The sequence below is a fragment of the Opisthocomus hoazin genome, chromosome 7 (genome assembly GCF_030867145.1).
Source record: "Opisthocomus hoazin isolate bOpiHoa1 chromosome 7, bOpiHoa1.hap1, whole genome shotgun sequence".
Lineage (NCBI taxonomy): Eukaryota > Metazoa > Chordata > Aves > Opisthocomiformes > Opisthocomidae > Opisthocomus > Opisthocomus hoazin.
In genome coordinates, this window is record NC_134420.1 from 40,136,191 (window position 1) to 40,161,265 (window position 25,075).

General features: G+C 36.9%; 1 long non-coding RNA gene across 14 annotated transcripts in view; it reads right to left on the reverse strand.

Annotated features, from left to right (window-relative positions):
• Positions 1 to 25,075, reverse strand: part of LOC142362055 (uncharacterized) — a 91,164-nt gene that overhangs the window by 33,963 nt on the left and 32,126 nt on the right. For 11 of the 14 annotated variants that reach the window (XR_012764613.1, XR_012764617.1, XR_012764618.1 and 8 more), the window contains exons 4-5: positions 24,146 to 24,201; positions 20,767 to 20,920 (exon numbers count right to left, since the gene is read on the reverse strand). This is a non-coding gene — a long non-coding RNA (uncharacterized LOC142362055). Of the gene's footprint in view, positions 1 to 13,970; positions 15,664 to 16,034; positions 16,954 to 20,766; positions 20,921 to 22,866; positions 23,106 to 24,145; positions 24,202 to 25,075 lie in introns of those variants that run through there. The other 3 variants (XR_012764606.1, XR_012764616.1, XR_012764615.1) reach the window with 3 other exon arrangements.

The window sequence follows — 25,075 nt, forward strand, 5'->3', positions numbered from 1 at the left end:
TCAGCGATAAAATACTGAGAACTCACAAGGGCTGGGTTAATTTATTGCTTGTTTAAAGTCTTCTACATTAAAACAAAAGCTGTGTAGGGTTATTGGTAAAAATGGAGAATAGTGTCTCTCTCTCTAGATATATTTATATGTTCAATATTTACAATTTTAAAAATTAAACCATTTTCACTGTGTTTTTTGTATATAATATTTCTCTAGAAGTTGTCTTCTGGAATGTCTTTCGAAAGTTGTAGAAAAATGTCTTCTTGGCTACAATGTACTATGGATCAGACAGCCAAAAGAACATTGAGCAAATTAATAAGTCATTGCATGCAGAAAGAATACGTTTTATAGAACTTTCAGATAACAATTTTTATCTTGACTTTTGTATCTCTGCACAAAATCTATTTTTTCATAATTTTTACATGGGCAAAGTAAGAAAATTACTTCAGAATCTTTGATTTTCCATCCTACTTCTTTCCACTATATTTTCCCCCATCAAATTCGAACCATAAGCAATTTGCATGAAGACAGCTCAGAAAAGCTAGTCCCATGGAATTCAGAGAAGGTTCTGTCAATATTTCTAAAAGAGCCTCCAATTCTTTCTTTGATGTCTGTAACATGGGAAAGACTAGACAGCATTCCTTTGGTCCAGAAGATAAAAACAAGAAGCACTTTGTAGAGGAAATATACACCTGTGACCTCTCTTTGTACGACATAAAGAATTAATACAGGTTGTAAACCATAAATACCTTGTAAATGAAAAATATCTTCCCTTTCCACCATTGTTTCAGATAAAAGATTTTTCACAAATTAATTATTATACACCACTTTAACTAGAATACATTTCTGCCTGAATGCCTCCTCAAGGCTATTGGAAAAAAATTTTTTCAATTGTATTAGATGGCTGTAAATAGAATCATAGAATCCAACCTGACCTTGAATGTTTCCAGGGATGAGGTATTTACCACCTCTCTGGGAAACCTCTTCCAGTGTTTCACAACCCTCACCATAAAAAATTTTGCCTTATATCTAAAGTAAATCTACTGTCCCTTAGTTTAAAGCCATTAACTCCTGTCCTATCGTAACAGGCCCTGTACTCATCTTTCTCATCAGCCTCTTTTAGGTACTGAAAGGCCACAATAAGGTCTCCCTGCAGCCTTCTCTTCTCCAGTCTGAACAACCCCAACTCTCTCAGCCTGTCCTCATTCTAGGAGGTGCTCCAGCCCTCTGGTCATTTCTGTGGCCTCTTCTGGGCCTGCTCCAACAGCTCCATGTCTTTCCTGCGCTGAGGGCTCCAGAGCTGGACGCAGGACTCCAGGTGGGGTCTCACCAGAGCAGAGCAGAGGGGCAGAGTCACCTCCCTCGACCTGCTCGCCATGCTTCTTTTGGTGCAACCCAGGATATGGTTGGCCTTCTCGGCTGTGAGTGCTAATTGCCAGCTCACGTCCACCTTTTCATCCACCAGTACCCCCAAGTCCTTCTTGGCAGCGCTGCTCTCAATCCTTTCATCCCCCAGCCTGTATTGGTATCGGGAGTTGCCCCGAATCAGCTGCAGGACCTTGAACCTGCCCTTGTTGAATCTCAACAGGTTCACACAGGCCCACTTCTCAAGCTTGTCCGGGTCACTCTGAATGGCATCCCATCCTTCTGACACGTTGACTGCACCACCCAGCTTGGTGTCATCTGCAAGCTTTTTGAAGGTGCACCTGATCCTGCTGTCCATGTCATTGATGAAGATATTAAACAGCGCTAGTCCCAATACAGACCCCTGAGGGACACCACTTCTCACCAATCTCCATCTGGGCATTGAGTCGTTGACCACTACCCTCTGGATGCGACCATCCAACTGATTCCTCATCCACCTAACAGTTCACCCATCAAATCTCTGTCTCTCCAATTTAGATGTTGCGGGGGACTGTGTCAAAAGCCTTACAGAAGTCCAGAGAGACAACATCCATAGCTCTTCCCTTGTCCGCTGATTGAGTCACTCCATCATAGAAGGCCACTAGGTTGGTCAGGCAGGATTTCCCCTTAGTGAAGCCATGCTGGCTGTCTCCAGTCACCTCCCTGTCCTCTGTGTGCCTTAGCATAGCCTCTAGGAGGAAGACCTGTTCCATGATCTTCCCGGGCACAGAGGTGAGGCTGACTGGTTGATAGGTCCCAAGGTCCTCCTTTTCTACCCTTTTTAAAAATAGGCACAATGTTTCCCTTCTTCTAGTCACCTGGGACTTCACCTGAGTGAAGTGATTTTTCAAATATCATGGAGAGTGGCTGGGCAACTACATCAGTCAATTCCCTCAGGACTCTGGGATGCATCTCATCAGGTCCCTCAAGTGGTCACGAACCTGGTCTTCTCTTTCAGTGGGAGGGACTTTGCTCCCCCAGTCCCCGTCTTGTGGTCCACCCATTCGAGAGGTGTGGGAAGAGAGGCTTCCAGTGAAGACTGAGGCAAAAATGTTGCTGAGTGCCTCAGCCTTCTCCTCGTCCACTGTTACCAGTTTGCCAGTCATGTTCCTCAGGGGGCCTACGCTTTCTTTGATCTTCCTTTTCTGGCTCACATACCTGTAGAAGCTTTTATTACTCTTAGCATCCCTTGCCAAGTTCAGCTCCAGCCGTGACTTGGCCTTCCTGACCCACCCCTACAGAACCGGTCAGCATCCCTATACTCTTCCCAGGATAACTGCCACTGTTTCCACTGCCTGCGTGTTTCCTTCTTGCCCTTTAGTTTGACCAGCAGGTCTTGATTTAGCCATGCCAGTCTCTTTTTTTTTTTTTCTTGAGTTCTTACACTTGGGGATCAATACTAATACTTACAGTTGCTGTTTAATATTTGATGCTGCGGTAACTTTTGCTGTTGTGAGCATAGTGTGGATTAAAAACAAGCTAAAAACAACATGAGTTGCTACGTGTTGTTCAGTGTTTTCCCAGAAACAGATACCTAAAAGAGTGTTGGAATGGAAACATTTTTGCTGAATCTGAGTAATTCTTTTTGAGCATTTACGCAAACTTGAATGCAAAAGTTTATCCTTCCACTTGATTGTCACTGAAAGAAAGTTTGTTTCCTTCTTTAAAAAAACAACTGCCCTACAAGTGAGAAAGAACTGGACTCTACTGTTCTGTCACCATCCTTTTCTCTACGGTGGTGTGTAATCAGAATTCCAGCAGAGGCTATATTCTGCTTTATTACATATCTTTTGTTGTCTCTTATTCATAATATTTTCTTTATGACAAGAAACTGAACCAGATGAAATTGTAGTGCCCTATGGCATCATAGCAATCTAATGCTTGGACTACATTTACTGCAAAATCTGGGAACAATATGCAGGTTTGGGCAATTTGTTTTTTGCCTCTTGACAGAGGTCACAAGTGATAATAAGCCCTATGCTACTGTTACACCTTTGTCCACACTATAAAAATAGTACTATAATTTCACAGGATACAAACAGGCAAATCTATGGGTTAGAATAACTGCCTCAGAGGAAGGTAGAGAGGAAGATGCAGAATTATGTGGGAAAAATCTACACTTTTTGTGTGTGTCATAGTTTTCCATTTCCAAAAACTCTAAACTAGTTTAAGAAATTTCAAAGGGAAAATATTACACAGTCATTCTGTCAGATGCAGTAACAGCTGTCTTTTTACAAAATAACTACTGATAATTACAATCATTTAGTTCCTAGTACTGAGCCACATCATGCAGAACATGTCATTTATCATTATTGACCTTAGCAGAAACAAATTTACCCAAATCAATATGGGCTCAAAATATCCACTAGAAAAGGTAGTGATTGCTTATATATAATAATATTTTTTATGTATTTATTATATGTTTATAATATATGATAATAATTGCTCATATAATACAAATATTGGCAATTTCATGTAGACCTGTATTAATAAAAAGAAAGCAGCTGTGGATACTTCTGCGTATGGAAAGGAATTTTTTCCTTAGCTGAAATTGTTTTATAAAATAGAGTTGACAGAATTATCCTTCAATTAATGTTATGGAAAAGCAGTTGAGTTTGTTCAGTTGTATTAACTTCTGAAATGGAAGTAATTTGAAAAATGTTAATGTCTCTAGCTGTAAAAAATAATTTTTAAAAAATATTTTCATTGCTTGCTCAAATGTTTTTTGACTGGATTTAGACATGCAGGAGCTTGCTCACAACTACAGATTGGCATTTTCTGTATATTGAACACATGTTGGCAAATTACAACTTTTTTAGAGCTTACTTAAACCAAAAAAGAATGTAAACCTCTAGACTTCCCTGCAGAGTGCTATTGTTCAGTGCTTCCACAATTCCGAACATTTGGAATTGAATTTCATTAGCAGAGCATCAATTACTTTTCAAGAATCGGTAATATACCAAATTTAGCGAGTAGTATAACTGCATATAAGACTGCTGAACCTTACAAAGTGCAAATGCCTCTGAAAAAGAAAAATATTTTCTGTTTAAACTTTACATGGAACTTTACAGGGTTCTCTCTTTTTCTGTCTCTGCTATAACGAATTTCTTATGCTCTTTTCTTCCCCTACTTACAGGCCTTTTGGTGTGTTAAAGTTTTGTAAGTGAAGTGGGAGGTGCTGCAGGGGTGGCTTCTGTGGGAGGAGGTCGGAGGCTGCCCTGTGCTGGACACAGCCAATTCCAGCCAGCTCAGCAGCAGTCCCACCACAGGCCAAAGCTGAACCCATCACAGGAGTCTGTGGTGCCTCTGCGAAGCCATATTTTTTAAAAGACAGAAAACACCAAGGGGCAGGGAATGAGGGAACATAGAGAAAGAAAGTGAAAGCAAAAGAAATATCTAAATATAAAAAAGAGAGAGAGCTAGAAAGAGAGTGAGAAGGGAACTACAGAGATAACGTCAAAGAGAGTAGCAGGTTCTCCATGATGAAGCCTTTCGAGGATCCACTGACACTAAAACCTTGAAAAAATAAAAGACAAAAAAAAATTGGGGGGGGGGGGGGTTAGGAAGCAAGTGACATGTAGGAGACTGGCCAACAATCAGAACAATCTGTTGAAATCAACTGAGACTAAATTAGTTTATTAAAATGATGACAGTATAAGTAAGAAAAGGAAAAAAAACTGTCTTGTGACTTTGCTATATGTTACTCTTTTGTAAGGCTAAAGCTATCAAGACAAAATGATTTCTGTGAAAACTAAGCAGATGATTTATTTAGGACTGATATTTAGGAAAGGTGAAACATCTTGAAATAGCGGCAGAGTTAAAGGAAAAAATATTAAAATTAGAGAAGGTTATTTATTGTTTCATGCACCTAACACATTTTCTGAAATACACCTAACAGCTACTCCAGTTGCTGTTGTCGTTATGTCTGTTGTAAAAGAAACAAATAATTGCTTTACTTAGGCTTGCACAATCTCAGATCTAATACTCTGCTAGTGTAAGGACAGATTAATCCTACTGTGCATTTTAGATATCTATGCTTGTAATGAAAACAACTTGAAAAACCAAATGTGCACTCAAAAGGGAAATCAGTATGACTGCTGTTAAGGGAAACAAGTGTTTAGACTCTTAGCAGCTTCAGAATAACTGTTAATTAGATAGTGTATTCTGAAAGCCAGAGAGAGACATTAAGATCATCTGAATTGTCCTCCTGCATAATATGGGACTTCGGACCTTCCTGAATTAATTACTGCAAAAGTTAGGATGAAATATATAGAACAACACCCTACCATAGATAAAATATTTACAGTGATGAGGACTCTACTTATGCACATTACAAATAACTCCCATGGGTAACTACTCTGGTTAGATGTGATTTATTATAAACCAGAATTTAACTTGAAATTTTACATGTTGACAATTTTTGTACTTGTTTACCATAGTCATGCCAGCTCATGGTAAATTTCTACTTCCCAGGTAGTTTTTTTATGGATAAGAATGGTCATCAAGTCACACTTTAACCTTTTACTTTGATGTGCTAATTGGATGGACCTCACTGAATCTTCATTCATAAGGCACTTTCAAAAATAACATTTTCGTGGCCCTTCCCCAAATTGGATTCTGGGCTTCAGAAGAAGTTGCAACTTTCAGTAGCCACTGGAACAGCACCAAAACCCAGGGAAGTGTACTGTTACTTATGTTCATTATTTCATTACGTGCACTATCCTAAGTTATATTAGCCTTTTTGACTATAATAATATGTTGGAAGGTCGTATCTTAGTAAAATGTTTTGTGTATTTTAGCAATATTGAGAAGAAAGATTGTTATATTTGTGGGAGATGGTTTTAATAGTAGCCATAAAGCATGTCTTTGATTTAAAGCCATGACAGACCTCACTGAAGCTAAAATCACTGTTAGCTGTCTGCCCACCACATACAAAAAATGAAAAAGCAACAAAGTTTGTTTATCATGGAATCATAGAATGGTTTGGGTTGGAAGGCACCTTGAAAGGTCCTCTAGTCCAAGCCCCCTGCAGTGAGCAGGGACATCTTCAACCAGACCAGGTTGCTCAGAGCCCCATCCAACCTGACCTTGAATGTTTCCAGGGATGGGGCATCTACAACAAAAGTAAGTACAACATTGTGAAGTAACACAGGGAGAAAACAGAGGCCTCTCTCTAAATGTCTAAGGAATGAGGAGCCAGCTGTACCAGCTGGGAGGTTTCACTCTGGAGCAACTGTAAGTGCAGCAGTTAGGGAAGTGATTAATTGCAACTTTTGCCTACCTGCAAAAGAAATCCAAAAGCCCTAAAAAGACGAAGATGTAGGCATGAGAGAGCACAAATGAAATGTTGTGTGTCTCTCAGAAACTGTAAAAAAAAATGTCATTGCTGCTTCTTACAGCGTTCAGAGAAACTTTGCAGATATTTCTGTATACGAAAGGACTGTAGTAAAAAGATACCTGACTCTGATGACTTTTTCTTCCTAAATGATTCCAAAGATTGTTATGTGTTAGGCATTTACACAAGCTACAGGACACATGGTTGTTTCTAATATGGTAGACAGAACTTCTAATGATATCTGAGGCTTGTATTATAATGCAGTACAAATATGCAGTTCCTCATCTTGTACAGTTGAAGGTGATAAGACAAATCAAATAAATGAGCAAGATTCTGGTCAGTGATTGGTCTGGAGTGCGAAACATGTCTCCTCTCTCTTTCTACAGTGCTTTACTAATTAGGCCATGCTGCCTTTCAGTAAGAGCAAGTATTACTAGCTGAAATGAGAACAGGACAAAAGGAAATGCTAATTTCAGTTTTTATTGGAATAATGACATATCCTATGCTTGCAAAGCATAATGAAACAGGCAAGTTTAGAGGAATATGCTGATGTTCTTTTGGTAAAGGCATGAGAATCCAAACCTGATTGCTAATCCCTAGATCTAAAAATTCCCTTTTATTAGCTGTGTAAATGTAAAGTAACTATGTCTAAATATGGAAAGATGAAAATCTACATCTGGTTTTCTTGTCACAAAGTGCCTTATTTACTGAGCTTGAACTTATAATTAGTATTGTGAATTACTCTTTTAATGAATATTTAGCTTTATTTACTGAAACATGGTATGTTTTCACATTTTTGTAAGGCAAAATTCTGTAATGATGTATTTTTTATTTTTGTTTAGAAAAATCATAGCTAGGTTGCACAAAAATCAATATTTATTATACTTCCATTCACTATGAGAAGTTTTTTTAATTTCCTTTGCTAGCTGCAAGAAAACTGTACAGAACTATGAACTTTCTCACCTATTAATTAGTCATGGGGTTTTTTTTCCCACTATATTTGGTAGCACCTGCTGATTTGACGATCATGGTGCACTACACTACAAGCTGTATCTAGTTTTCTAAATGCTCATTATATTCTTTTTGTGAAATTTGAAACCTCTAACTAAAATATTTGCTAGCTTTTGTTCAAAGGCAGGACTTGTTATTTTTGTGTTAATTCTTGGAGTACTCTGGGAAAATGGAAGTTGAGCAACTCTCACTGATTTCAGTTCTCACTTGATATTTGCTGCCACCTTGCAAAAAGTTACAAAATCAACAAATGAAGGGGGCTTGTTTCATCACATGGGAAGACTCTATAGATCGTCTTGGACAAGACTGGGTCAAGACTAAAATCTAAATTTCCCGATACTTGAAGATTGAATGAACTGCTTAGATGTGGGTTTCTCAGTCGTGGTTTTGACCATATAATATGAAGTTCATCAACATAAATCAGTGTTGGTAATACAACTACAGTCATCTTTGTAAGGCGTCGTTATAAGGCACTGGAAAAATATGGTAAACAATGATAGCATTTGCCTGGAATTATATTTCAAAGGGATGAAATAAAGCCTGTTAAATCTGTCTATTATTTTTTCAGTAGACACTCTTCCATGTTTCCACATTCAATTGCTGTGTATATATTAATTCAAATTTTATCATTTCAACAAATGAAATAAGAGAACTGCACTCCTTCCCTTTTCTTGAGAATCACGTGTGAAGAGGTTGGTGTAGACATCAGACTTTGTTAGGAAGTTTCCCACAGAACGCTCATTAATGTCTTTCTAATTTGATTTTAACAGTATTAATGTGTTAACGACCCATTTTCTTGTAGCTTGGGAGATAGTAGCTAAGAGTTTCTTAGTGTTGTTTCCATCAGGATAGAAGTTGGGTGATGATCAGCCATTACATATACTCATGGCTTTGAAACTGAGGAGTAATGTGTAAGGGGAAGAAAAGCAGAGGAATGAAAGGCAGTAAGGAACCAATAGTGAAGCATGATCCAAAAGAAAAAAGCTAAGGGGATTTGAGACTACCCTAATTAAAGTTGCAGTGTGAAAGGGAATATAAGGATAAAGTCAGAAAGTGCAATGTATGACAGGTATAGAAAGCTGGTGGCAAGGGCAAGCAAAACACAAGATAGAGTGCTCAAGTGAAAGCATATGCGAGAAGAAACTGTGAGGAACTGCTGGATATAGGCATATCTGTAAGAGACGAGGAGTAGGCAAAAGTTATATTGCTTACACTAGAAAATACAAACGAGTTAGTGGATTTGTTGTCCCAGGGGTAATGGACAAATATTTAGGTGAATAAATATTGTGCATGTTACCTAAAACTTCAGTCTTCTGGTAGTTTTTAAAGTAGGTATGCATAGCACAAATCTACCTAACACTATCACATTTCTTTAAAAAAAAATCTATGATTCTCAAAAGGCTGGAAACTCAGTTGTGATTTCCAAAATCTTGGGGTTAGAGGTGTTGTTGCTGTTTTTTTCCTGGGGTAATGTCTCCTTGAATGAACAGTGATTATTTATCAGTGTAAAGAGGATTGAAGGATAAGGAGCAGTATCAGCATAGACTCTATTTTCTTTACAACCCTATTACGAAGAAGAATAGAATCTGGATGGTGGATGGTATTTCTTCAGGGAGTGGAAGAATGAGCATTCTTTAAAGGTGCTGTTGATCTCATTTATCAAAGGATCATAAAAATGTATCATTTAGGAACAGCAAAGGTTGGTTCTGAAGCAGTTACTTTCTCAGTCGCTTCCTTTTTTCTTTTTTTAACATGATCTTTCCTTCAATTATTTAGCAATTGTATACTTGTGAACAGTGAAGAAAAACCAGTGTCAATAAATGCCATCTGGAGAGGTGCTTCCTTTTGCCTAATAAAGCAGCTGAGAACTCGTATAGGTAATGACACCAGCACTGAACATTTTATTTCTACACCCTGACCCTTAGCAAATTCTTTCTGTGGACAGCCTGTTTTCCACCAGTGAAAAAAGGTGCTTCATATTGGCAGCTGCTGAATTGAGTGCAACGTACTTACACTGAATACTGTGATATGATTTATATTTCAATTTTTTACTTCTTCAAAAATAACCCGATGAAGTTTAAATTATAACATGGTTTATTCCAGCAGCTAGAGATTACAGAATATGCATCTAAAATGACATAAACATGATAGATAGCCTCCTTTTACAAAATGCTGTTGCCCTTTTTGCTCAGGAAGAGGCGGCAGTGATAGCAACACAACTTAGCAACAAATCACACCATATGTATTTAATACAAATATATGTATTAAAATCTGTCATGTAAAAAATAGGCTACTATCTGTTCTTCTGTTGCTTGTAAGTTTTTGTAAAACTTTGTTGAAGAACTTTGTCTTCATTATTCCTTGGATTTTTTTGTTTTTCTATTGACACCACTGTAAGGGAAGACCACGAATTTCAAGGAACCAGTGTTTTTATTCTGATAACATTTATAAAACATGGAGCTTTATTAGAAAATATAAGCCTACTGAGAACTAAATTCAGTCAAAGATCATTGTATAATTGTCAACATGGCTGAAGCAGAAAGATTTTGTCTCATTATAGAAGGTCACCTACATAGCTTTCCTACAAGCTAAAAAAGGCAACCCAGTCAACCAACGAAAAAGCAACGGAAAGCATTACACTATCAACCCCTGCGCAGTCATCCCAAAGACAGGAGTCTGTTGCCTAGCGATTCTGACAGATGATTTAAAATTTCCTGGGTGTCACACATACCACGAGGTGCAATAAGAAAACCTCAGGACAGTACATTTTGTAATGTCAGAAGTGGTATATTTTCCAGGAACACTATATTGTTGCTTGGACAGGCTCATATTTAATTTTGCAAGCAAAATTGTTTTCCTCTTGGGCAAGCCCTCTCCTCTTTTCTACTTCTGCATTCAGTCTGCCTTAAATAATAATGTTTTGCGGGTTTTTTCCTGATATCCCTGTCTTCCTGATCTTTGAAAGAAAAGAAAGCTTCTTCTGGTGTACTCCTTAGAGTTACATTGACCAGTAACACCATGTTATGAATTTTGAAAACACTGTCAGTCAGAATTGGTTGCATTCCCCAATTTAAAACAAATTCTCTTTCAAAGCACTTTGCCTGCCATCCAAGGTAATTGGAAAGCCAGTTTGAAAAATCTTCTAATGTGCTTTGTAAAATTGACCAAGAAGCAGAGGCAGCTTCTTAAATAAAATATAATTAATTTCTATCTGTCTACGCTGATCAGTGCAGGCTGACAGTCCCTCTGTATTCTTTGTTTCAATGCATGTGAATTTTTTTCAATAGACTACACCTCCCTTTCATCTCCCTCTTTTCCTTGTGTAAATTGGCACTTTCTGTCTTCTAGGAATCTCATTACCGTGTACTGATTCTCCATTGCTTCATAATAAAGGTGTGCAACTGATGTACCAAAAGAACTGTAAGTACATATTTTTCTCTACCAATTTTTTTTTTCCATTTAAGCTTTATGGTTACAGTGGTTCTAACATGCCAGTAGTTATCTTAACTCATGATATCTATTAAACTCATTTTCATCCTAAATCTGTACTCTTTGGTGTCATATAGTGACTAAGAGGTTCCAAGGCGATATAGGTAACTATCCCATTAATCTCGAGAACAGCAGTTTTCAAAGATCCTGAAGGAAATTAATTACATAATCTGAACATTTAAGTAAAAAAAAAAAAAAAAAAACAGAAAAAAGAACTGAAGTCCTGGGATGTACTACCAGTCCTCGTGTGGACTTTCTGTGTCATATTTAGGAGTTTTCCATCTACATATACAAGATCAGGCTTCCTGACAATGAAAGCCCAAAACCTACCTGCCACTGAAGTATGTTTGTTTCTTCATCTGAGACATGAAGCTAAATTTTTTCTGAACCTCAGAGCTACTGTAAAGCTTAATTCACTGTTTTTGCAAAATGTATGAGAAGCATCAACAGAAAAATAATTTCTCCCCTTGTTTTCAGCTTAGAACAACACAATACCATTAGTATGAGAAATTTCTTCAGGACTGATGACTCTGTGTGTTTGCTTTCTGCTTCATTGCTGGTCATTGGCTTAATCCAGCCAGTTATTAAGCCCCAGAAAGTGTCCCACTCCTCCAGTTCCATTGCTTAACGAATAGCTTTGCTTTCAGACCACATGATTGTACCAGACTAACCCTAACTGCAGCAGCAGATGAATGTTTCCTCTCAATCTTAGAATTCCCTCTGATAGCATACATATTTTAAAATTTTCCAAGAATAGTTCCTTCTGTTTGTCTCAGCCTTTTTTTTTCTTTTCCTTTCTTGAAGAGATTAACTTTTTTGCAAGTGAAAATTAACTCCTGATATTGGCCTTCCACAGGACCAAATAGATCCCATTCTTCTCTCTAGTACTGTCCTCTACTTACAACCATAGAGTGGTTTGGGTTAGAAGGGACCTTAAAGATCACCTAGTTCCAACCCCGCTGCCATGGGCAGGGACACCTTCCACTAGACCTGGTTGCTCAAAGCCCCATCCAACCTGGCCTTGAACACTTCCAGGGAGGGGGCAGCCACAACTTCTCTGGGCAACCTGTTCCAGTGCCTCACCACCCTCATAGTAAAGAATTTCTTTCATATATCCAATCTAAATCTACCCTCTTTTAGTTTAAAACTATTATCCTTTGTCCTATCACAACAGACCCTGCTAAGAAGTTGGTCCCCATCTTTCTTATAAGCCCTCTCAAGTACTGAAAGGCCTCAGAAAGGTCTATCTGGAGGTTTCACTTCTCCAATCTGAACAACCCTAACTCTCTCAGCCTTTCCTCCTAGAAGAGCTGTTCCATCCCTCTGATCATTTTTGTGGCTCGTCTTGGGACCCGCTCCAACAGGTCCATGTCTTTCCCGTGCTGAGGTCTCCAGAGCTGAACGCAGTACTCCAGGTGGGGTCTCACCAGAGCAGAGTAGAGGGGCAGAATCACCTCCCTCGACCTGCTGGCCACACTTATTTTGACGGAGCCCAGGACATGGTTGGCCTTACGGGCTGCGAGCACATATTGCTTCTAAATATGTCATTGTTTATGACTGCTTTTTCTCCAAGTAAAGCAGATTAAGATAACAGAATTAGCAGAAAATACACAGTGTATAGAAAGGAGAACTAGAACTCTAGAACTCTAGAACTTTCTAGAGTTGTTTCAGAACTCATGAGTTTCTTATGCAGGGATGTTTTTGTTTCCTTTTTTCGTAAAGTTGAAATTGATTCTAACTATTTTGAGGTGCATCTTTTGATCTTAAACAAATGCTGAAAGCAACTCTTCCTGTGGGTTTTTGGAACTGAATGACAGTCATACAAGAAAATTAAAACCAGTTGTACACTACTGGGCTTAAAACACTTCTGAAGTGTTGCTTTCTTTATTCTCGCATTTTAAGAAAGGAGTAGTTTTGTTATTATTATAGTATACAAGATGCTTCCGGTGAATGACAGGAGGTCAGAAAAATATCATAAGCCAACAAAGGCAAATCAGAAAACTGCACCAAACTATGGAGGAACTGATTTCAGAGACAGAGAGGTGTGGATCAATATATTTTGATTTAAAAACATTGAATTTGCCACTAAATTCTGTAATGTTGTTTCAAAATATTTTGTATAAAGTTCCTGAATCAGGACTCAAACTCTGCATTGCTCTGCAGAGCAGAAAAGGCTTTGTTGGTACTGATATTCAAGGAGCAATGGTTTTAAACTAAGGGTGGGTAGATTTAGACTGGATAGAGGAAGAAATTTTTTACAATGAGGGTGGTGAAACACTGGAATGGGTTGCTCAGAGAGATAAGGGTGACCCCATCCCTAGAAACATTCAAGGTCAGGTTGGATGGGGCCCAGAGCAACCTGATCTAGTTAAACATGTCCCTGCTTACTGCAGGGGGATTGGACTAGATGACCTCTAAAGGTCCCTTCTAACTTTAAGCATTCTAGGATTCTATGATTCCTGATTATTTTTCATAATTCTTTTACTCTCAAAGGAGAAACACGGTATGCATAAGGACTTTTACATAATATCCCATAATACCTCTTGGGCCTCGATAGAGTATGCCTTGTAGTATCTGCACACCAGTCATCAAGTGGCTAAACATCTTAATGAACGTATTTACAGGATGCAGCGATAAACTAGAACACAGACCACTGTATTTTACAACATCCTTGGTATTACGAGAGTGATTTTTCACTGACAAACAATATTGGCAGATTTTTATTTTTACCTGGAGTTCTGTGAACTTCAAGATATTTTATTCAGACTGCAGTGTGTCCTATAGCACAAACGTGAAAAGTGGCAGTGATCAACTTTTAGACAATGAATGTTGGGAGAAAATCAATAGTCTTATTGAAAAAAGAAAGCTCAAGAGGCTTCTAACCCTAAAAAGTTGATTTGTTACTTCACTATATTCCATTGCAAGAGCAAACTGTATTATTCTTTAGATTTACCATGTGCATTATTCCTTGTGTAGTTTCAAACATATTAGCAGTAATGGGAAAGAACATCTTTGGGTTAGCTCTTGTTTTCTCCTGATGTATATCAGTTAGATCTGTGGGGAGAAATACCCTATACTGTATCATGCAGATGAGCTATAAAACCTGCAAGAACAGGGGACTTCTTGCACTATATCTGACCCTGAAGATTAGATTGAAAAAATCTTAGTTTCAGATATTTTAAAAATGAATTGTTCCCAGAGACAATGAGAGGGAAAAGGATATTAAACACAGTGCAGGAAGGAAGATTAGAAGTAAATGTAAGGGGGGGTGGGTGTCCTGTGTTTGGGAAGGAAAATAATTTTAAGTACTAAATGTTTAGTTTTTAGAGATAAAAGCTTTTAAACATTAATTTAAAGTACTAAATGGATGACAAAGGAAAGTAATGATCTGTAACTTGAAAGAGCAAAAGTAAGCTACAACTAGCCAGAGTTTCTAGTAAAAAGGGATAACAGTGGCAGGGTATTTAAGACAGTGATATCTGAGTAATTGCTGAAAAAATATTTTGGGAAATTTTCCAAATGGTAAAGCAGAATATATTAGGCGAAGGACAGAGTAAGCAGAGTTTCACTGCAAACTATAGGCAGCATCTGTACTAAGAGTGAACTTTCACTGATGGACCTCCGTGGACTCTTTCAAGGAGGCAGGTTTCTGGGACTACATCCAACAAAGCACTTATTTTGGACTTAACTTTAAACATGCTAGGCTTAATTCACACAAAAGCGCTGACTGAATATAGTGTTTATCATGACTTAGTCTGGTAGCCCTTGGTTTCAATGAGATCCTCCTTTGTCTTCAAGCTCTTAATAAATTTAGAGTGCCGCAAATCATTACACTCTGACTTCATTGCCTTGATACACAATGAGTAAGTGTATATGGGCTATAGCCCAAAACCTCAGAGCAGTTAAACACCTACTTCACTGGAACGTTTTGAGCAGCTCTGGTCCCCAGTATTGAGAGATACATTACTACTAGAAAACAATAGATAAAAGAGCAGCAAATTTGATGAAAGTTATGTTTTCAGGTAGGGAGAAACTAGTCAGATGAGGAATCTGTATTTTGGAAAAGAGGTGATGGAAGAGTATGATAGATGTTCATAAAATCAAGAGAAGAATGACAATTCTCGTTATTTTTTTTTTTTTATAGTGTAAGACATACAGAGTTCCGATTAAATTGACAGCAGTGTGTTTAAAACAAGTATTATTTACGCTGTTCTTAATATAATTGTGGGTATTATGAACAGGAACTACTAAATTTTATTGATCTGGATACAGCCTCTGGTTTGTTGATGTTTATTGCCAGCAGTGAAGAAGAGATACCACTCTACATTTGTCTGAGCTTATACTCTTTTTGTAAGCACTGGCTCCTGGCCACTGTCTGAGAATGTTCTCACCTAGATGGCTCGTTGATCTGATCTTATGTGGCTCTTTTTACTCTAGAATCAATAGAAGACATGCACATAAATAGTTTCAAGAACCTGGGCCCAGCAATGTGATATCAAGAAAGCACAGTACAGTTGAAAGCAGAAAAACCTGAACATACCAGCGATAATAAAACTCAACATATATTTTAACTATTGGCACATCATTCATTTACGTAGACATGAATCAAGAGGATGTTTGTAAGCCCGTAGAGTTGATCACAAGTTATCATGCTCTAGGGAAGTAAAATGGCACAGTTGGCTGGAATTCTAAAGTGTTTTTGGTGTCTGATCTGCTTACTGCAATAAAGAGAACTTTATAAGAAGTTCTTACCTTTTTTTAGTAAACAAGGACACAATAAAGACCAATAGTTTTAAAACTGTGAAGTAAAGTGATTGAGAAAAAATTTAGTGATATGTAATGAATAAGACACTGGAGAAAGTTGTTCAGGGCAGCTTCAAGACCAGCCTAGACACTCACTTTTAGAAAAAGGACTGTCTAGTCGTTGATTTTCCTGTAGTTAAGATTGTATACTGTCTCAAAATATGTTAAAGTTCAAACTACATTTGCATTAGACAAATGTGCTAAAGACCTGTTTATAATCATTTATTAAAGCAACTAGCATACTCAAATAAAATATTCAATCATTTGCTATTTAACTTGTATATTAGGTACAAATAGGCAACCTGAAGATAGAAAGAGGTTATACCTTGACCAAGTTTATACACCAAGCCAAAAAAGTGTCCCAGTGCTCTCTTCACTTGCTAAACCACAATTCTTTCAGAAACTGTGTGCTATCATAAAATATATGAAGCAAAAAGAAACAAATCCTAAGAGAATAATTCCTTTTTGGTCGAATAAATATATATTTTGGATAACCTCAGAAAATCTAAGACTGTGATAGCATATGAATAATGGTTGATGCATGTGAGAGCCTGGTCTATGACCGCTGCATTCAAGGATCCTTTTATTGAAGGAAGAGCAAACCTTTTCATGATTGTTTTTTCACTCTGGTAATTTTATTTTTCTTTTTTGAAATGTACCCTGCTTGCGTTATAAATTTATTGGTAACCTTGGATTGTAATGCTGAAAATAACTTTTTCTTTCCACTGTTCTACTAACTAAGGAAATGAAAGAGCAAGAATTTCATTCTTGTTTTGAGAACGGAATTATGCCTACCTATTGGTCCACTATTTGTAGTTGAGATAGGAATTACTGTATTAAGGACTGCAGAATGATTTTAATTGTAATGGCCAGTCCATCATTATTAATATGAGTTGCAATGCCTCCAAAGTTTTTGTTCTCTAAAGAGAGAAATTAATTAAATAGTAAATTAATGAATTGTGAGTGAATTAAAGCAACAGAGGAAGAAGCACACAGCAGTAAAAAAACCCAACAACCAACCAAATAACCACCAACAAACCACAAAATAGAATGAAAACTGTAAGCAGTTGAAACCATTCATCTAGACCAGAGAAAATTAAAGTATATAATAAAACAGAGTACCTGTTGTCATTTAAAAAGAAAAGCAATTCCAACAATAAATCAAACAAAATCCAACAAAACTAAAAATGTGCAAAGCATGAATTGTAAAAAACATTGTCTATGCTCTAAAATCCTATACATTTATTCTTTAATGCTGAGTGGATAATAACATTTAGAGATTAAAATATTATATTTCTATCCCATGTTAATTTAGCTTGGAAGCAAACTCACTCAGGAAGGGAGAGGTTTGGTATGATTCTAGATGTGCTGCTTTAGGGGAAAAAGCAGCAATTCTTCATGCAAGATAGTCTCTACTAATGAAATGAATACAGTGTACTGTATCATAGTGTATCGAATTGAGCTTTTGGGCAAGTGGTAACCTAACTTAAAGATGGCTCAATGAGAAATAATTTTTAAAATGACATTTGAAATGGAATATGTTTTAAAGTCTATGGGGTGGTTTGACTTAAACGGATTCATCAATATGGCCCAGCACATAACCCAAATAATGAATTTCTTCATGTACCTTAGTCTCTGAAGAGAAACACGTCTTATCTACCGAAAGTTTCCCTAGAGACAGCTGTCTTTTTGCATGCAAGCACTATTATTTGCCCTAGAATTACCTAGGAAGCTCCAGCTGAAGACATTAATAAACCAAGGTGCTATTTCAGAAAGACAATTCAGATTCAGTTTCATCTTAATTAGGTGGAATAAGATTAAATCCCCATGGGAAAATCAGAGTAAAGGGAAAGGGAAAGGCAAAGAGCTAGTCAGTATTAGCTTTTAGTGCAACAGCGAGGTGAAGCAAAAGGGGAAAGCTTGTTGGATATCTTGGTAATATGCTTCCACTATCAAAAATATCTGCTAAGATGAAAATTGAGCCTTGCTGTCCTTAAATTATGGAAGGTTCTGCAGCCTCCGTGAGGACATTTCATTGAAGAAACAGGCTAAAATCTCCCAAATATCTTCTGTGACCTCAGGGAACTATTTCCTATGAACTTTAATGAAAGCCAGAATCTATCAACTACTACTTAGCATCATAAAAATACATTTGCGATGTATAAGCTTTGGACTGTATGTACTGAATTTCTGTTATTGGCAGAGTACTTTTGGAAGGTTCCAAAATGAAAAGTCATGCAGGGAGAATACAAATCTTACCATTAAGCAACTGTTCTAACTCCTTTTCATTCAATTTTTCAGTTATTTCACAACCCAAGCAGAGTAACCGATTTTTCAGACTTTTTAAAGGTTTGATTTTATGAGTCTTTGTTCATGAAGTCTGTACTGTATCAGTCCTCCAGGAAAGTGTAATAGGGTGCTGTGCTCATCAGAAATTTCAGTTTCTCTGGTGAGACTGAAAATGACAGGTTAGTAAAAATTCCCATGGCAATTTCTACAAGATTTGCTGTAGCCAAATTCCATATGGACGTTTGCATTCAGGTGGCATAACACCAATGGACATTCAGTCAGATACATAATTTATTTTTAGTTTGGAGCTAAAAGTGAGCCATGAAGGAAACTTTCTGAATGATACTTCATTTCAGAGGTGACTTCATACAGCATTATAGAGGTGACTGCCTGATGTATACAGTGAGCAAGTTATACAGATTATGCAATCAGCCTGTAAAGCTAGTAACGTATTTTGTCATTTGGGGAGATGTAGGTATAGAAATGTCAAAGAGTCATTAAAGGAGATCCAAATACTGCCCTGAAGTGTTAAATGAAATCCAATTACATGTCATTCTACTTCATTTATTTGAGATCCTCTCATATCATTGAGATGGAGATAAAAAATAATAGATTAACTATATTTTTGCTATTGGGTAGATTACATCTTTATCTCTAACATCTTGTTTAAATACTGAGTTTGCTGCAACTAAAAATTACAAGAAACTTAGAGAACTCTCCACTCAGAATAAAAAATCCTTAAAAACCACGTTTGGCAAAAACCCTCAAACCTGAAAAACAAAGTTTCAGCAAGTCATGCTTTAGTACGCATGCGTTCAAAGCAATGTGGCATCAGTTTGGAGAACTGCATCCAATTCAGTCCAGTAGAGGAACTCATTTAATGAATATTGGAGATAAAAGACTACCTAGAGCCAGGATAAAGCAGGAATCCTGCATGACCCTCATTCATCTAGAAATCCTAGTTGGCTACTGCAACCCAAGAAGGGGAGAAGGCTACACAGAGACCTCTCTCTTCACAAGATTTTGCCAGACTGGAATCCAAATCATCCCACCCACTGCACCGGCCCTAACAAAAGTAATAGCCCTATTGCCTTCTTCTGTCTTCAAGAAATGCATGCTTTCATATGTCTATTCTATCTCACATATAATTTACATTTCCCTGTGACAAAGTGAGATGATTAAGTCCCACACGTGCTAATTTTAATGTCTTTTTTCTTTTCTTCTTCATGTAACCAATGAAGAGCTCCTCTGGGCATTAGAGTTGAAAATCAATTCCTCTGAAATAATTTTAATTTCTCTGCATTTATCATGAAATAAATGAAGCAGAATTTGTCTCACTTGTCTCCTATACACAGCAATTAGACAATCATGAAAGTGCATTTATGACATTTTTCCAAATTTAATTCCAATTTAAATAAGTCATATCTGGGCTTAACTGACCTGCATATTTTCAAAACTGAAGCAATGAGATATTAGCTAATTCTGCTTGCTAATATCTAAACAACATGTAGTAATATCCAAATGTATTATCTTTCTTCGTAACATAATATTTTGTTGGATGATGTTAATTTTTAAAACAGCAGGAATTGCAGACCATTCATATTAGGCCTTAGTTCTCTCTCAGGAGAGTGGACAGCCATTTCTGCCCCCTAAAGAGATCCTGATTCCACTGGGAAATATCAGAAATAGTTAAGAAGACGTCTACAGTTCAGTGGTAGAGAAGAGATCTATCTTCCGAAAGGTAAAGCACAATGAAAACCAGGTGGCAGCTTACTTGATATTTACAGTTTGATATGACGTCAGTAAGAAGGGTAGTACGGATTGATTTTAATGGCAAACAGTTGAGCATGCTTATTGATTTTGGAGACCAGTTACTTTACAAATGGAAAAGACCATTAATATGCTGAAATCATAGCACTGATGATACAGATAATTAAAAGTGACCTTGTGTTTAAATCCCTTCCTTCCAGGTAAAATACAGGGCTCTCTGGATTGGAATGTGCTCCCAAATGAAACTTTCAAAGCATCATTATTATTTATTTTTATTTATTATAAGGCAAGATTTCAAGATTCCACAGAAATAAAGGAGGTTGTGTTAAGATCTCATAGATTTTTTTTTTTAGTAATCATTTAAAAGTTTGCTAAAGAACAACAAAATAGAATGTGAGAATTTTTAATAGGCTGCTATATTTAAGGTTTAATGAAATCACTATGAAATGGAAATCATAATGAAATGCATTTTCACCCAGAGTTACTGAAGTCTTTCTAAAATGGTCCTAGAAATTCTTCCCTTTCACTTTTGGCCAAGCAGATATTAGAAAAAAAAAATAGTAGAAAGCAGATGAAATAAAAGCAGGCAGGAGAAACAGGGCAAAAAAGTAAGGAAATTAAAATTATTAGAAACAAGGATGGAGAATGATTAGTGTTCTTTTTCAGTTCCTCACCTTCCTTCTTGTCAATGCAGTTTAGATCACTTTCTTGTTAAGTCAAAGTATAGTGAGTATCTTCTCGCATTTGTAAACTTTCTTCAGGAGAGGTCATTGATTTTCATTATAATTTCATTATATATTTCCACTTTCAAAAGACTCCATGGACAAGCTGAAATGAAAATTAAAATTTTTAAATCTTGTCAAGTATTCCACAGACAATAATTTTGAGATTTCAGTAATCTGTGTGCTTGTATAGGGCTGACTACAATTCTGTCCCTCGCCAGTGCCAGCAGACCACACCAGAAATTCAAATGTATACATCCATAAAGTCACAATAAGTATATGCAGTTTTCTTTGCTAAGTCATATGTAAGACTATTTGAGAACACATGAATGTGTCAGCTTTTCACTCAGCAGGACTCCATTAATCCTGTATTTTTAAACTAATTCTTGTATCATTAAATGAATAATATATTTCATGTACTGCATGAAGCAACAAATGACTATCAGTTTGAGAACCAACGTTCTTTGACAGAATCTCTGATCAGAAAACCATCACACTTTTCTATGAAGAAAAGTATGTTGGGTTTCAAGAAGATGAATTCTCCTTTGGCAGTTAAACAACTTTTTGTCATATATTGAATTTTACATAAATTAAAATAGGAACTTCTCCAATTTTTATCAACTGTATTTAGGTTTATAGAATAAAATGTCATGCCTTAAGAACATAGATAACTCTGGTTTCAGAGTTAGGAGAGCTACCAACATTAATCTCACAGGAAAGGACCATACAATTTAGGGAAAGACCACATTGCAACTTTGTATTTGTATAGGAAAAATTCTCAATGAGACATTAGCTCCTACAGAGTGAAGTAGAAGTTGGTCTATCATCAGATTCAGGAGCCCCGCGCTCTAACTCTAAGATGTTGTTTTATACAGTCGACATTCTCAAGCACCAGTCAGCCTATTTTTTCAGGGTGTGAACAGAGTCTTTGTTTCCACATGGGAAGTCACTTGTTGTAGGCCAAGAGCTGCTGAATGTGATGTATTATATTTGCTTAAGTTAACAGTATTAGCATGCCTAGCAGGGAGTAGTGATGTGGCCAGCTTAGGCTAGCTTTAAGTAATCTATCAAACAAGGAGCAGATGTATGATAACAGCTGTCAAAGCTGCAATTTAAGGTACAGGGAACTGTATCTTCTGTTGTAATTATAGTCGTAATTAATATAGAACCGATGGCTCCAGTAGAATTATGCCAGTTTGAACTATCAAAGGACATGATCCACAATTTCTATATATCGACATATTGATACATATATGAAGCTATGAGTCCATAAATAAATACAAATTTTACATATTAGATCACTTGAGAGAGATGCTTGATTCTGAGATTTCAGAATTCTGAATCCATTAGACCACACTATTAAATCAAATAATGGCTTTTGTCAATGATTAGTAAAAAACATATTGCTGTCAGCATGTATGTGTGTATAACAGGTTTCCTCCACCACCAAGTCTAATGAAGTTAAAGCACTTAAATCAGCACATAGCATCCTGAGGTTGTAAGAACAGCTGTTAGCAGAGGTCAGAGCTTCTGAATTTTACAAGGAGGCAGCATGTGTGCTGTTACCTCTTGTCCTTTGTAGCAAGTTCAAGTTCTAGGGAGATCTAAAAATCCTGAACCAATATTGCTCACAGAGGTATTTTGGTATCTGCAGGAAGTTCTGGCTGTTGCCCTCTATGACATATCTTTGAAAAAGCCATGTGTTGCTCATAGACAGTTAACGTTCAGGTGTCAGGAAATATCCATTCTGGGAACAGCCTCTAAATGTAGAGTCATCTTTCCCAGAAAAGTTAGATATTCAGAAAAAGTTTTGTGTGAGGACTAAAGCATAACACTAGACAGGCATGCACTCTACTCTGGGGAACTAAAGAATAAGCAAGATGGTAATGAAAAAAGACAGTAGTATAACCTACATTAGAGAGAAAACTTGAAAATCATGGCTGCTTTATAGTCTTCACAGTGGCCGTGAATATGTTAGAAAATGCAGCTGGAAAAAGAATTTTCTCTTTCACTCTAAGGGTTTTTACAGCAAGAGAAGTAAGATAGAAATACCTTTAATAACAACAAAGAAAGAAAAATAGTAATCTTAGTAAGAAACGAAGGGCCAGATTCTGGTTTGGTATAAATCAGATGTTGGATGGCTGGCCTGGGGCATCCTGCGTTGTCATGTGAGAGAGCTTGCACGGTGTACAGCCTTCTTCCTTATTCCCACTGTGTTTGCATGCAGCCCCAGCTGTAGTTCTGTGGGGTGTTTTATTCCAGATTCCAAACCTTTGAATGCTGAAGTCATACTAGGCAGAAATGAATATTGTTTCATAAGGTTTTGTATGATAAAAATAGACTGTCTTTTAAAATGCAGCTGGCCAAAGGAAAACTTTTTTTTCTCCCTACAGCCAATGTGACTATCTCCCCCTGCCAGCACAGCATAAAGTACAGTAAAATCCCCAAAAAATCTATGAGGATGAAAAGGAGCAGAAATCTTGTGCAAGAAACCTGCTCTTTTTGATTTATTTGATTTCACCTTTACAAAGACAGCAAACAAGACAACTTTTTTTTACAGCAAGTCATTGTGGAGTTATTGCAGTAGTCTGAAAGAAACAATATTTGATTTCAAAAATTAATTCCTACTGACTAAAGTAATGTTGCTGTTTATGCACTCTTCCTAAGGCCAAGCAAAAAAGAACTTTTAAGCCAGGACTGCATAAACAGTAACGTTACTTTAGGGAGCAGAAGTCCCCTAACATACTGTGGATTTGGGAAAGGCTTTTTTTTACCCCCAGGCTATAACAATTTTATTCTATATTCTCTCATGCTGCCTCAGGATGACCCCGAGATTCTCTCAGCTTTATAAAACAAAGGAAACCAAGTAGTGAATTAGCTGTTTTGACAGCAGAGAAAGAGCCACGGAATTTCAAAATATGTAGTTGATCAAAATTCTCCTAAACGTTGAAATACACTTCAAAAAATATAAGTACTGTAAAATTCAAGTGAGAACAGAAAAGAAAATATTCTGTGAGGACTTTCTTTAATTTATCATCTTTTTTCATGGGACTAGTGTTGTCTTTCTACATATTGTTATCTGAGCAGATTGAATACAGAAGAAAAAGCAACTTCCCATGAAAAGTGTTATAACTTCTTTATTGAAGTTTTCATGGTAGTCATACTGATACCCATCGTGCATGGCCTACCATGGGGGTACCAAGCAAAATTCTCACAAGCATTAACTTTTTTTAGGATTACATTTTTGTTATAGCACAAACTATGACAAGTTCATTTCAACGACTAGCCCATTTCAAATGATTTTGCTATTACATGCTCAGGTTTCTTGTACCTTGAATTATCGCAGTCCTTGTTTTTCACTTGTCTGGAATTTATTGCTTAAATCTCCTGTAATATCAAAGTTTTATTATTAGTGTTATTCCTATAAAAATGGTATAACAAATATAAAAAAATCCCTTATTATTCACATATATTCCACGTTAACTTCATGCAAGTACAGAACTTGACCTTGTGTGACTCCAGTGGTCCCTTGATGATCAGAATGCTGCTGTACAGATCAGAATAAAAGCAAATCTAGACCAGATGTTCTTACTATTAGATAGATTAGCCCAAAACTAAAATTAGGAAAACATACTGGATCTGATTTACTATCAGTATATGATCTGTTGCTGCACAGGGAGCAATGGATAGCAGAGCAGAGTCAAATGGCAATTTATTAACGCGGGCATGGGAGTTCCATACCCTTACCCCTGACTGCTCTAAAAATGCTGAACGGAGAGCCCCAGTCGGGTGATGAAAGCTGGTTTTTGACAGTAAAACCTCAGGAAAAACAACATGAAATCATTTAAAAAATGGTGCATGCGAAAGTACTGACGGAAATACTTATCTGCTCAAAAATTGCTTGTCTACAGATATATAAACACGTATAATTTCAACCTTTGCCTTGAATTTCTCAGTGAAAAGATTAATTTTCTTGAAGTATTGTGGTGAGCTACCAAACAGCAACATCCATATGATTCTGTTCTTGGTTTAGCACAACCCTTCTTTCACACTATGTGATTTGTGTTTGATAAGAACTTTAGACTTTGGATAAAAACATAAATTTTTCATACAGTATTCCCAATTTGGCATAACTAAAATACAGCAAGAAAATTTCATGCTCTGAGGCAGGCTATTTCAAATTTCAGGCTTATAGGAGATTTCATCACAATGTGCATATTAAAAAATCCTTATGTGTATATAACAACTGCAATAAAAAATT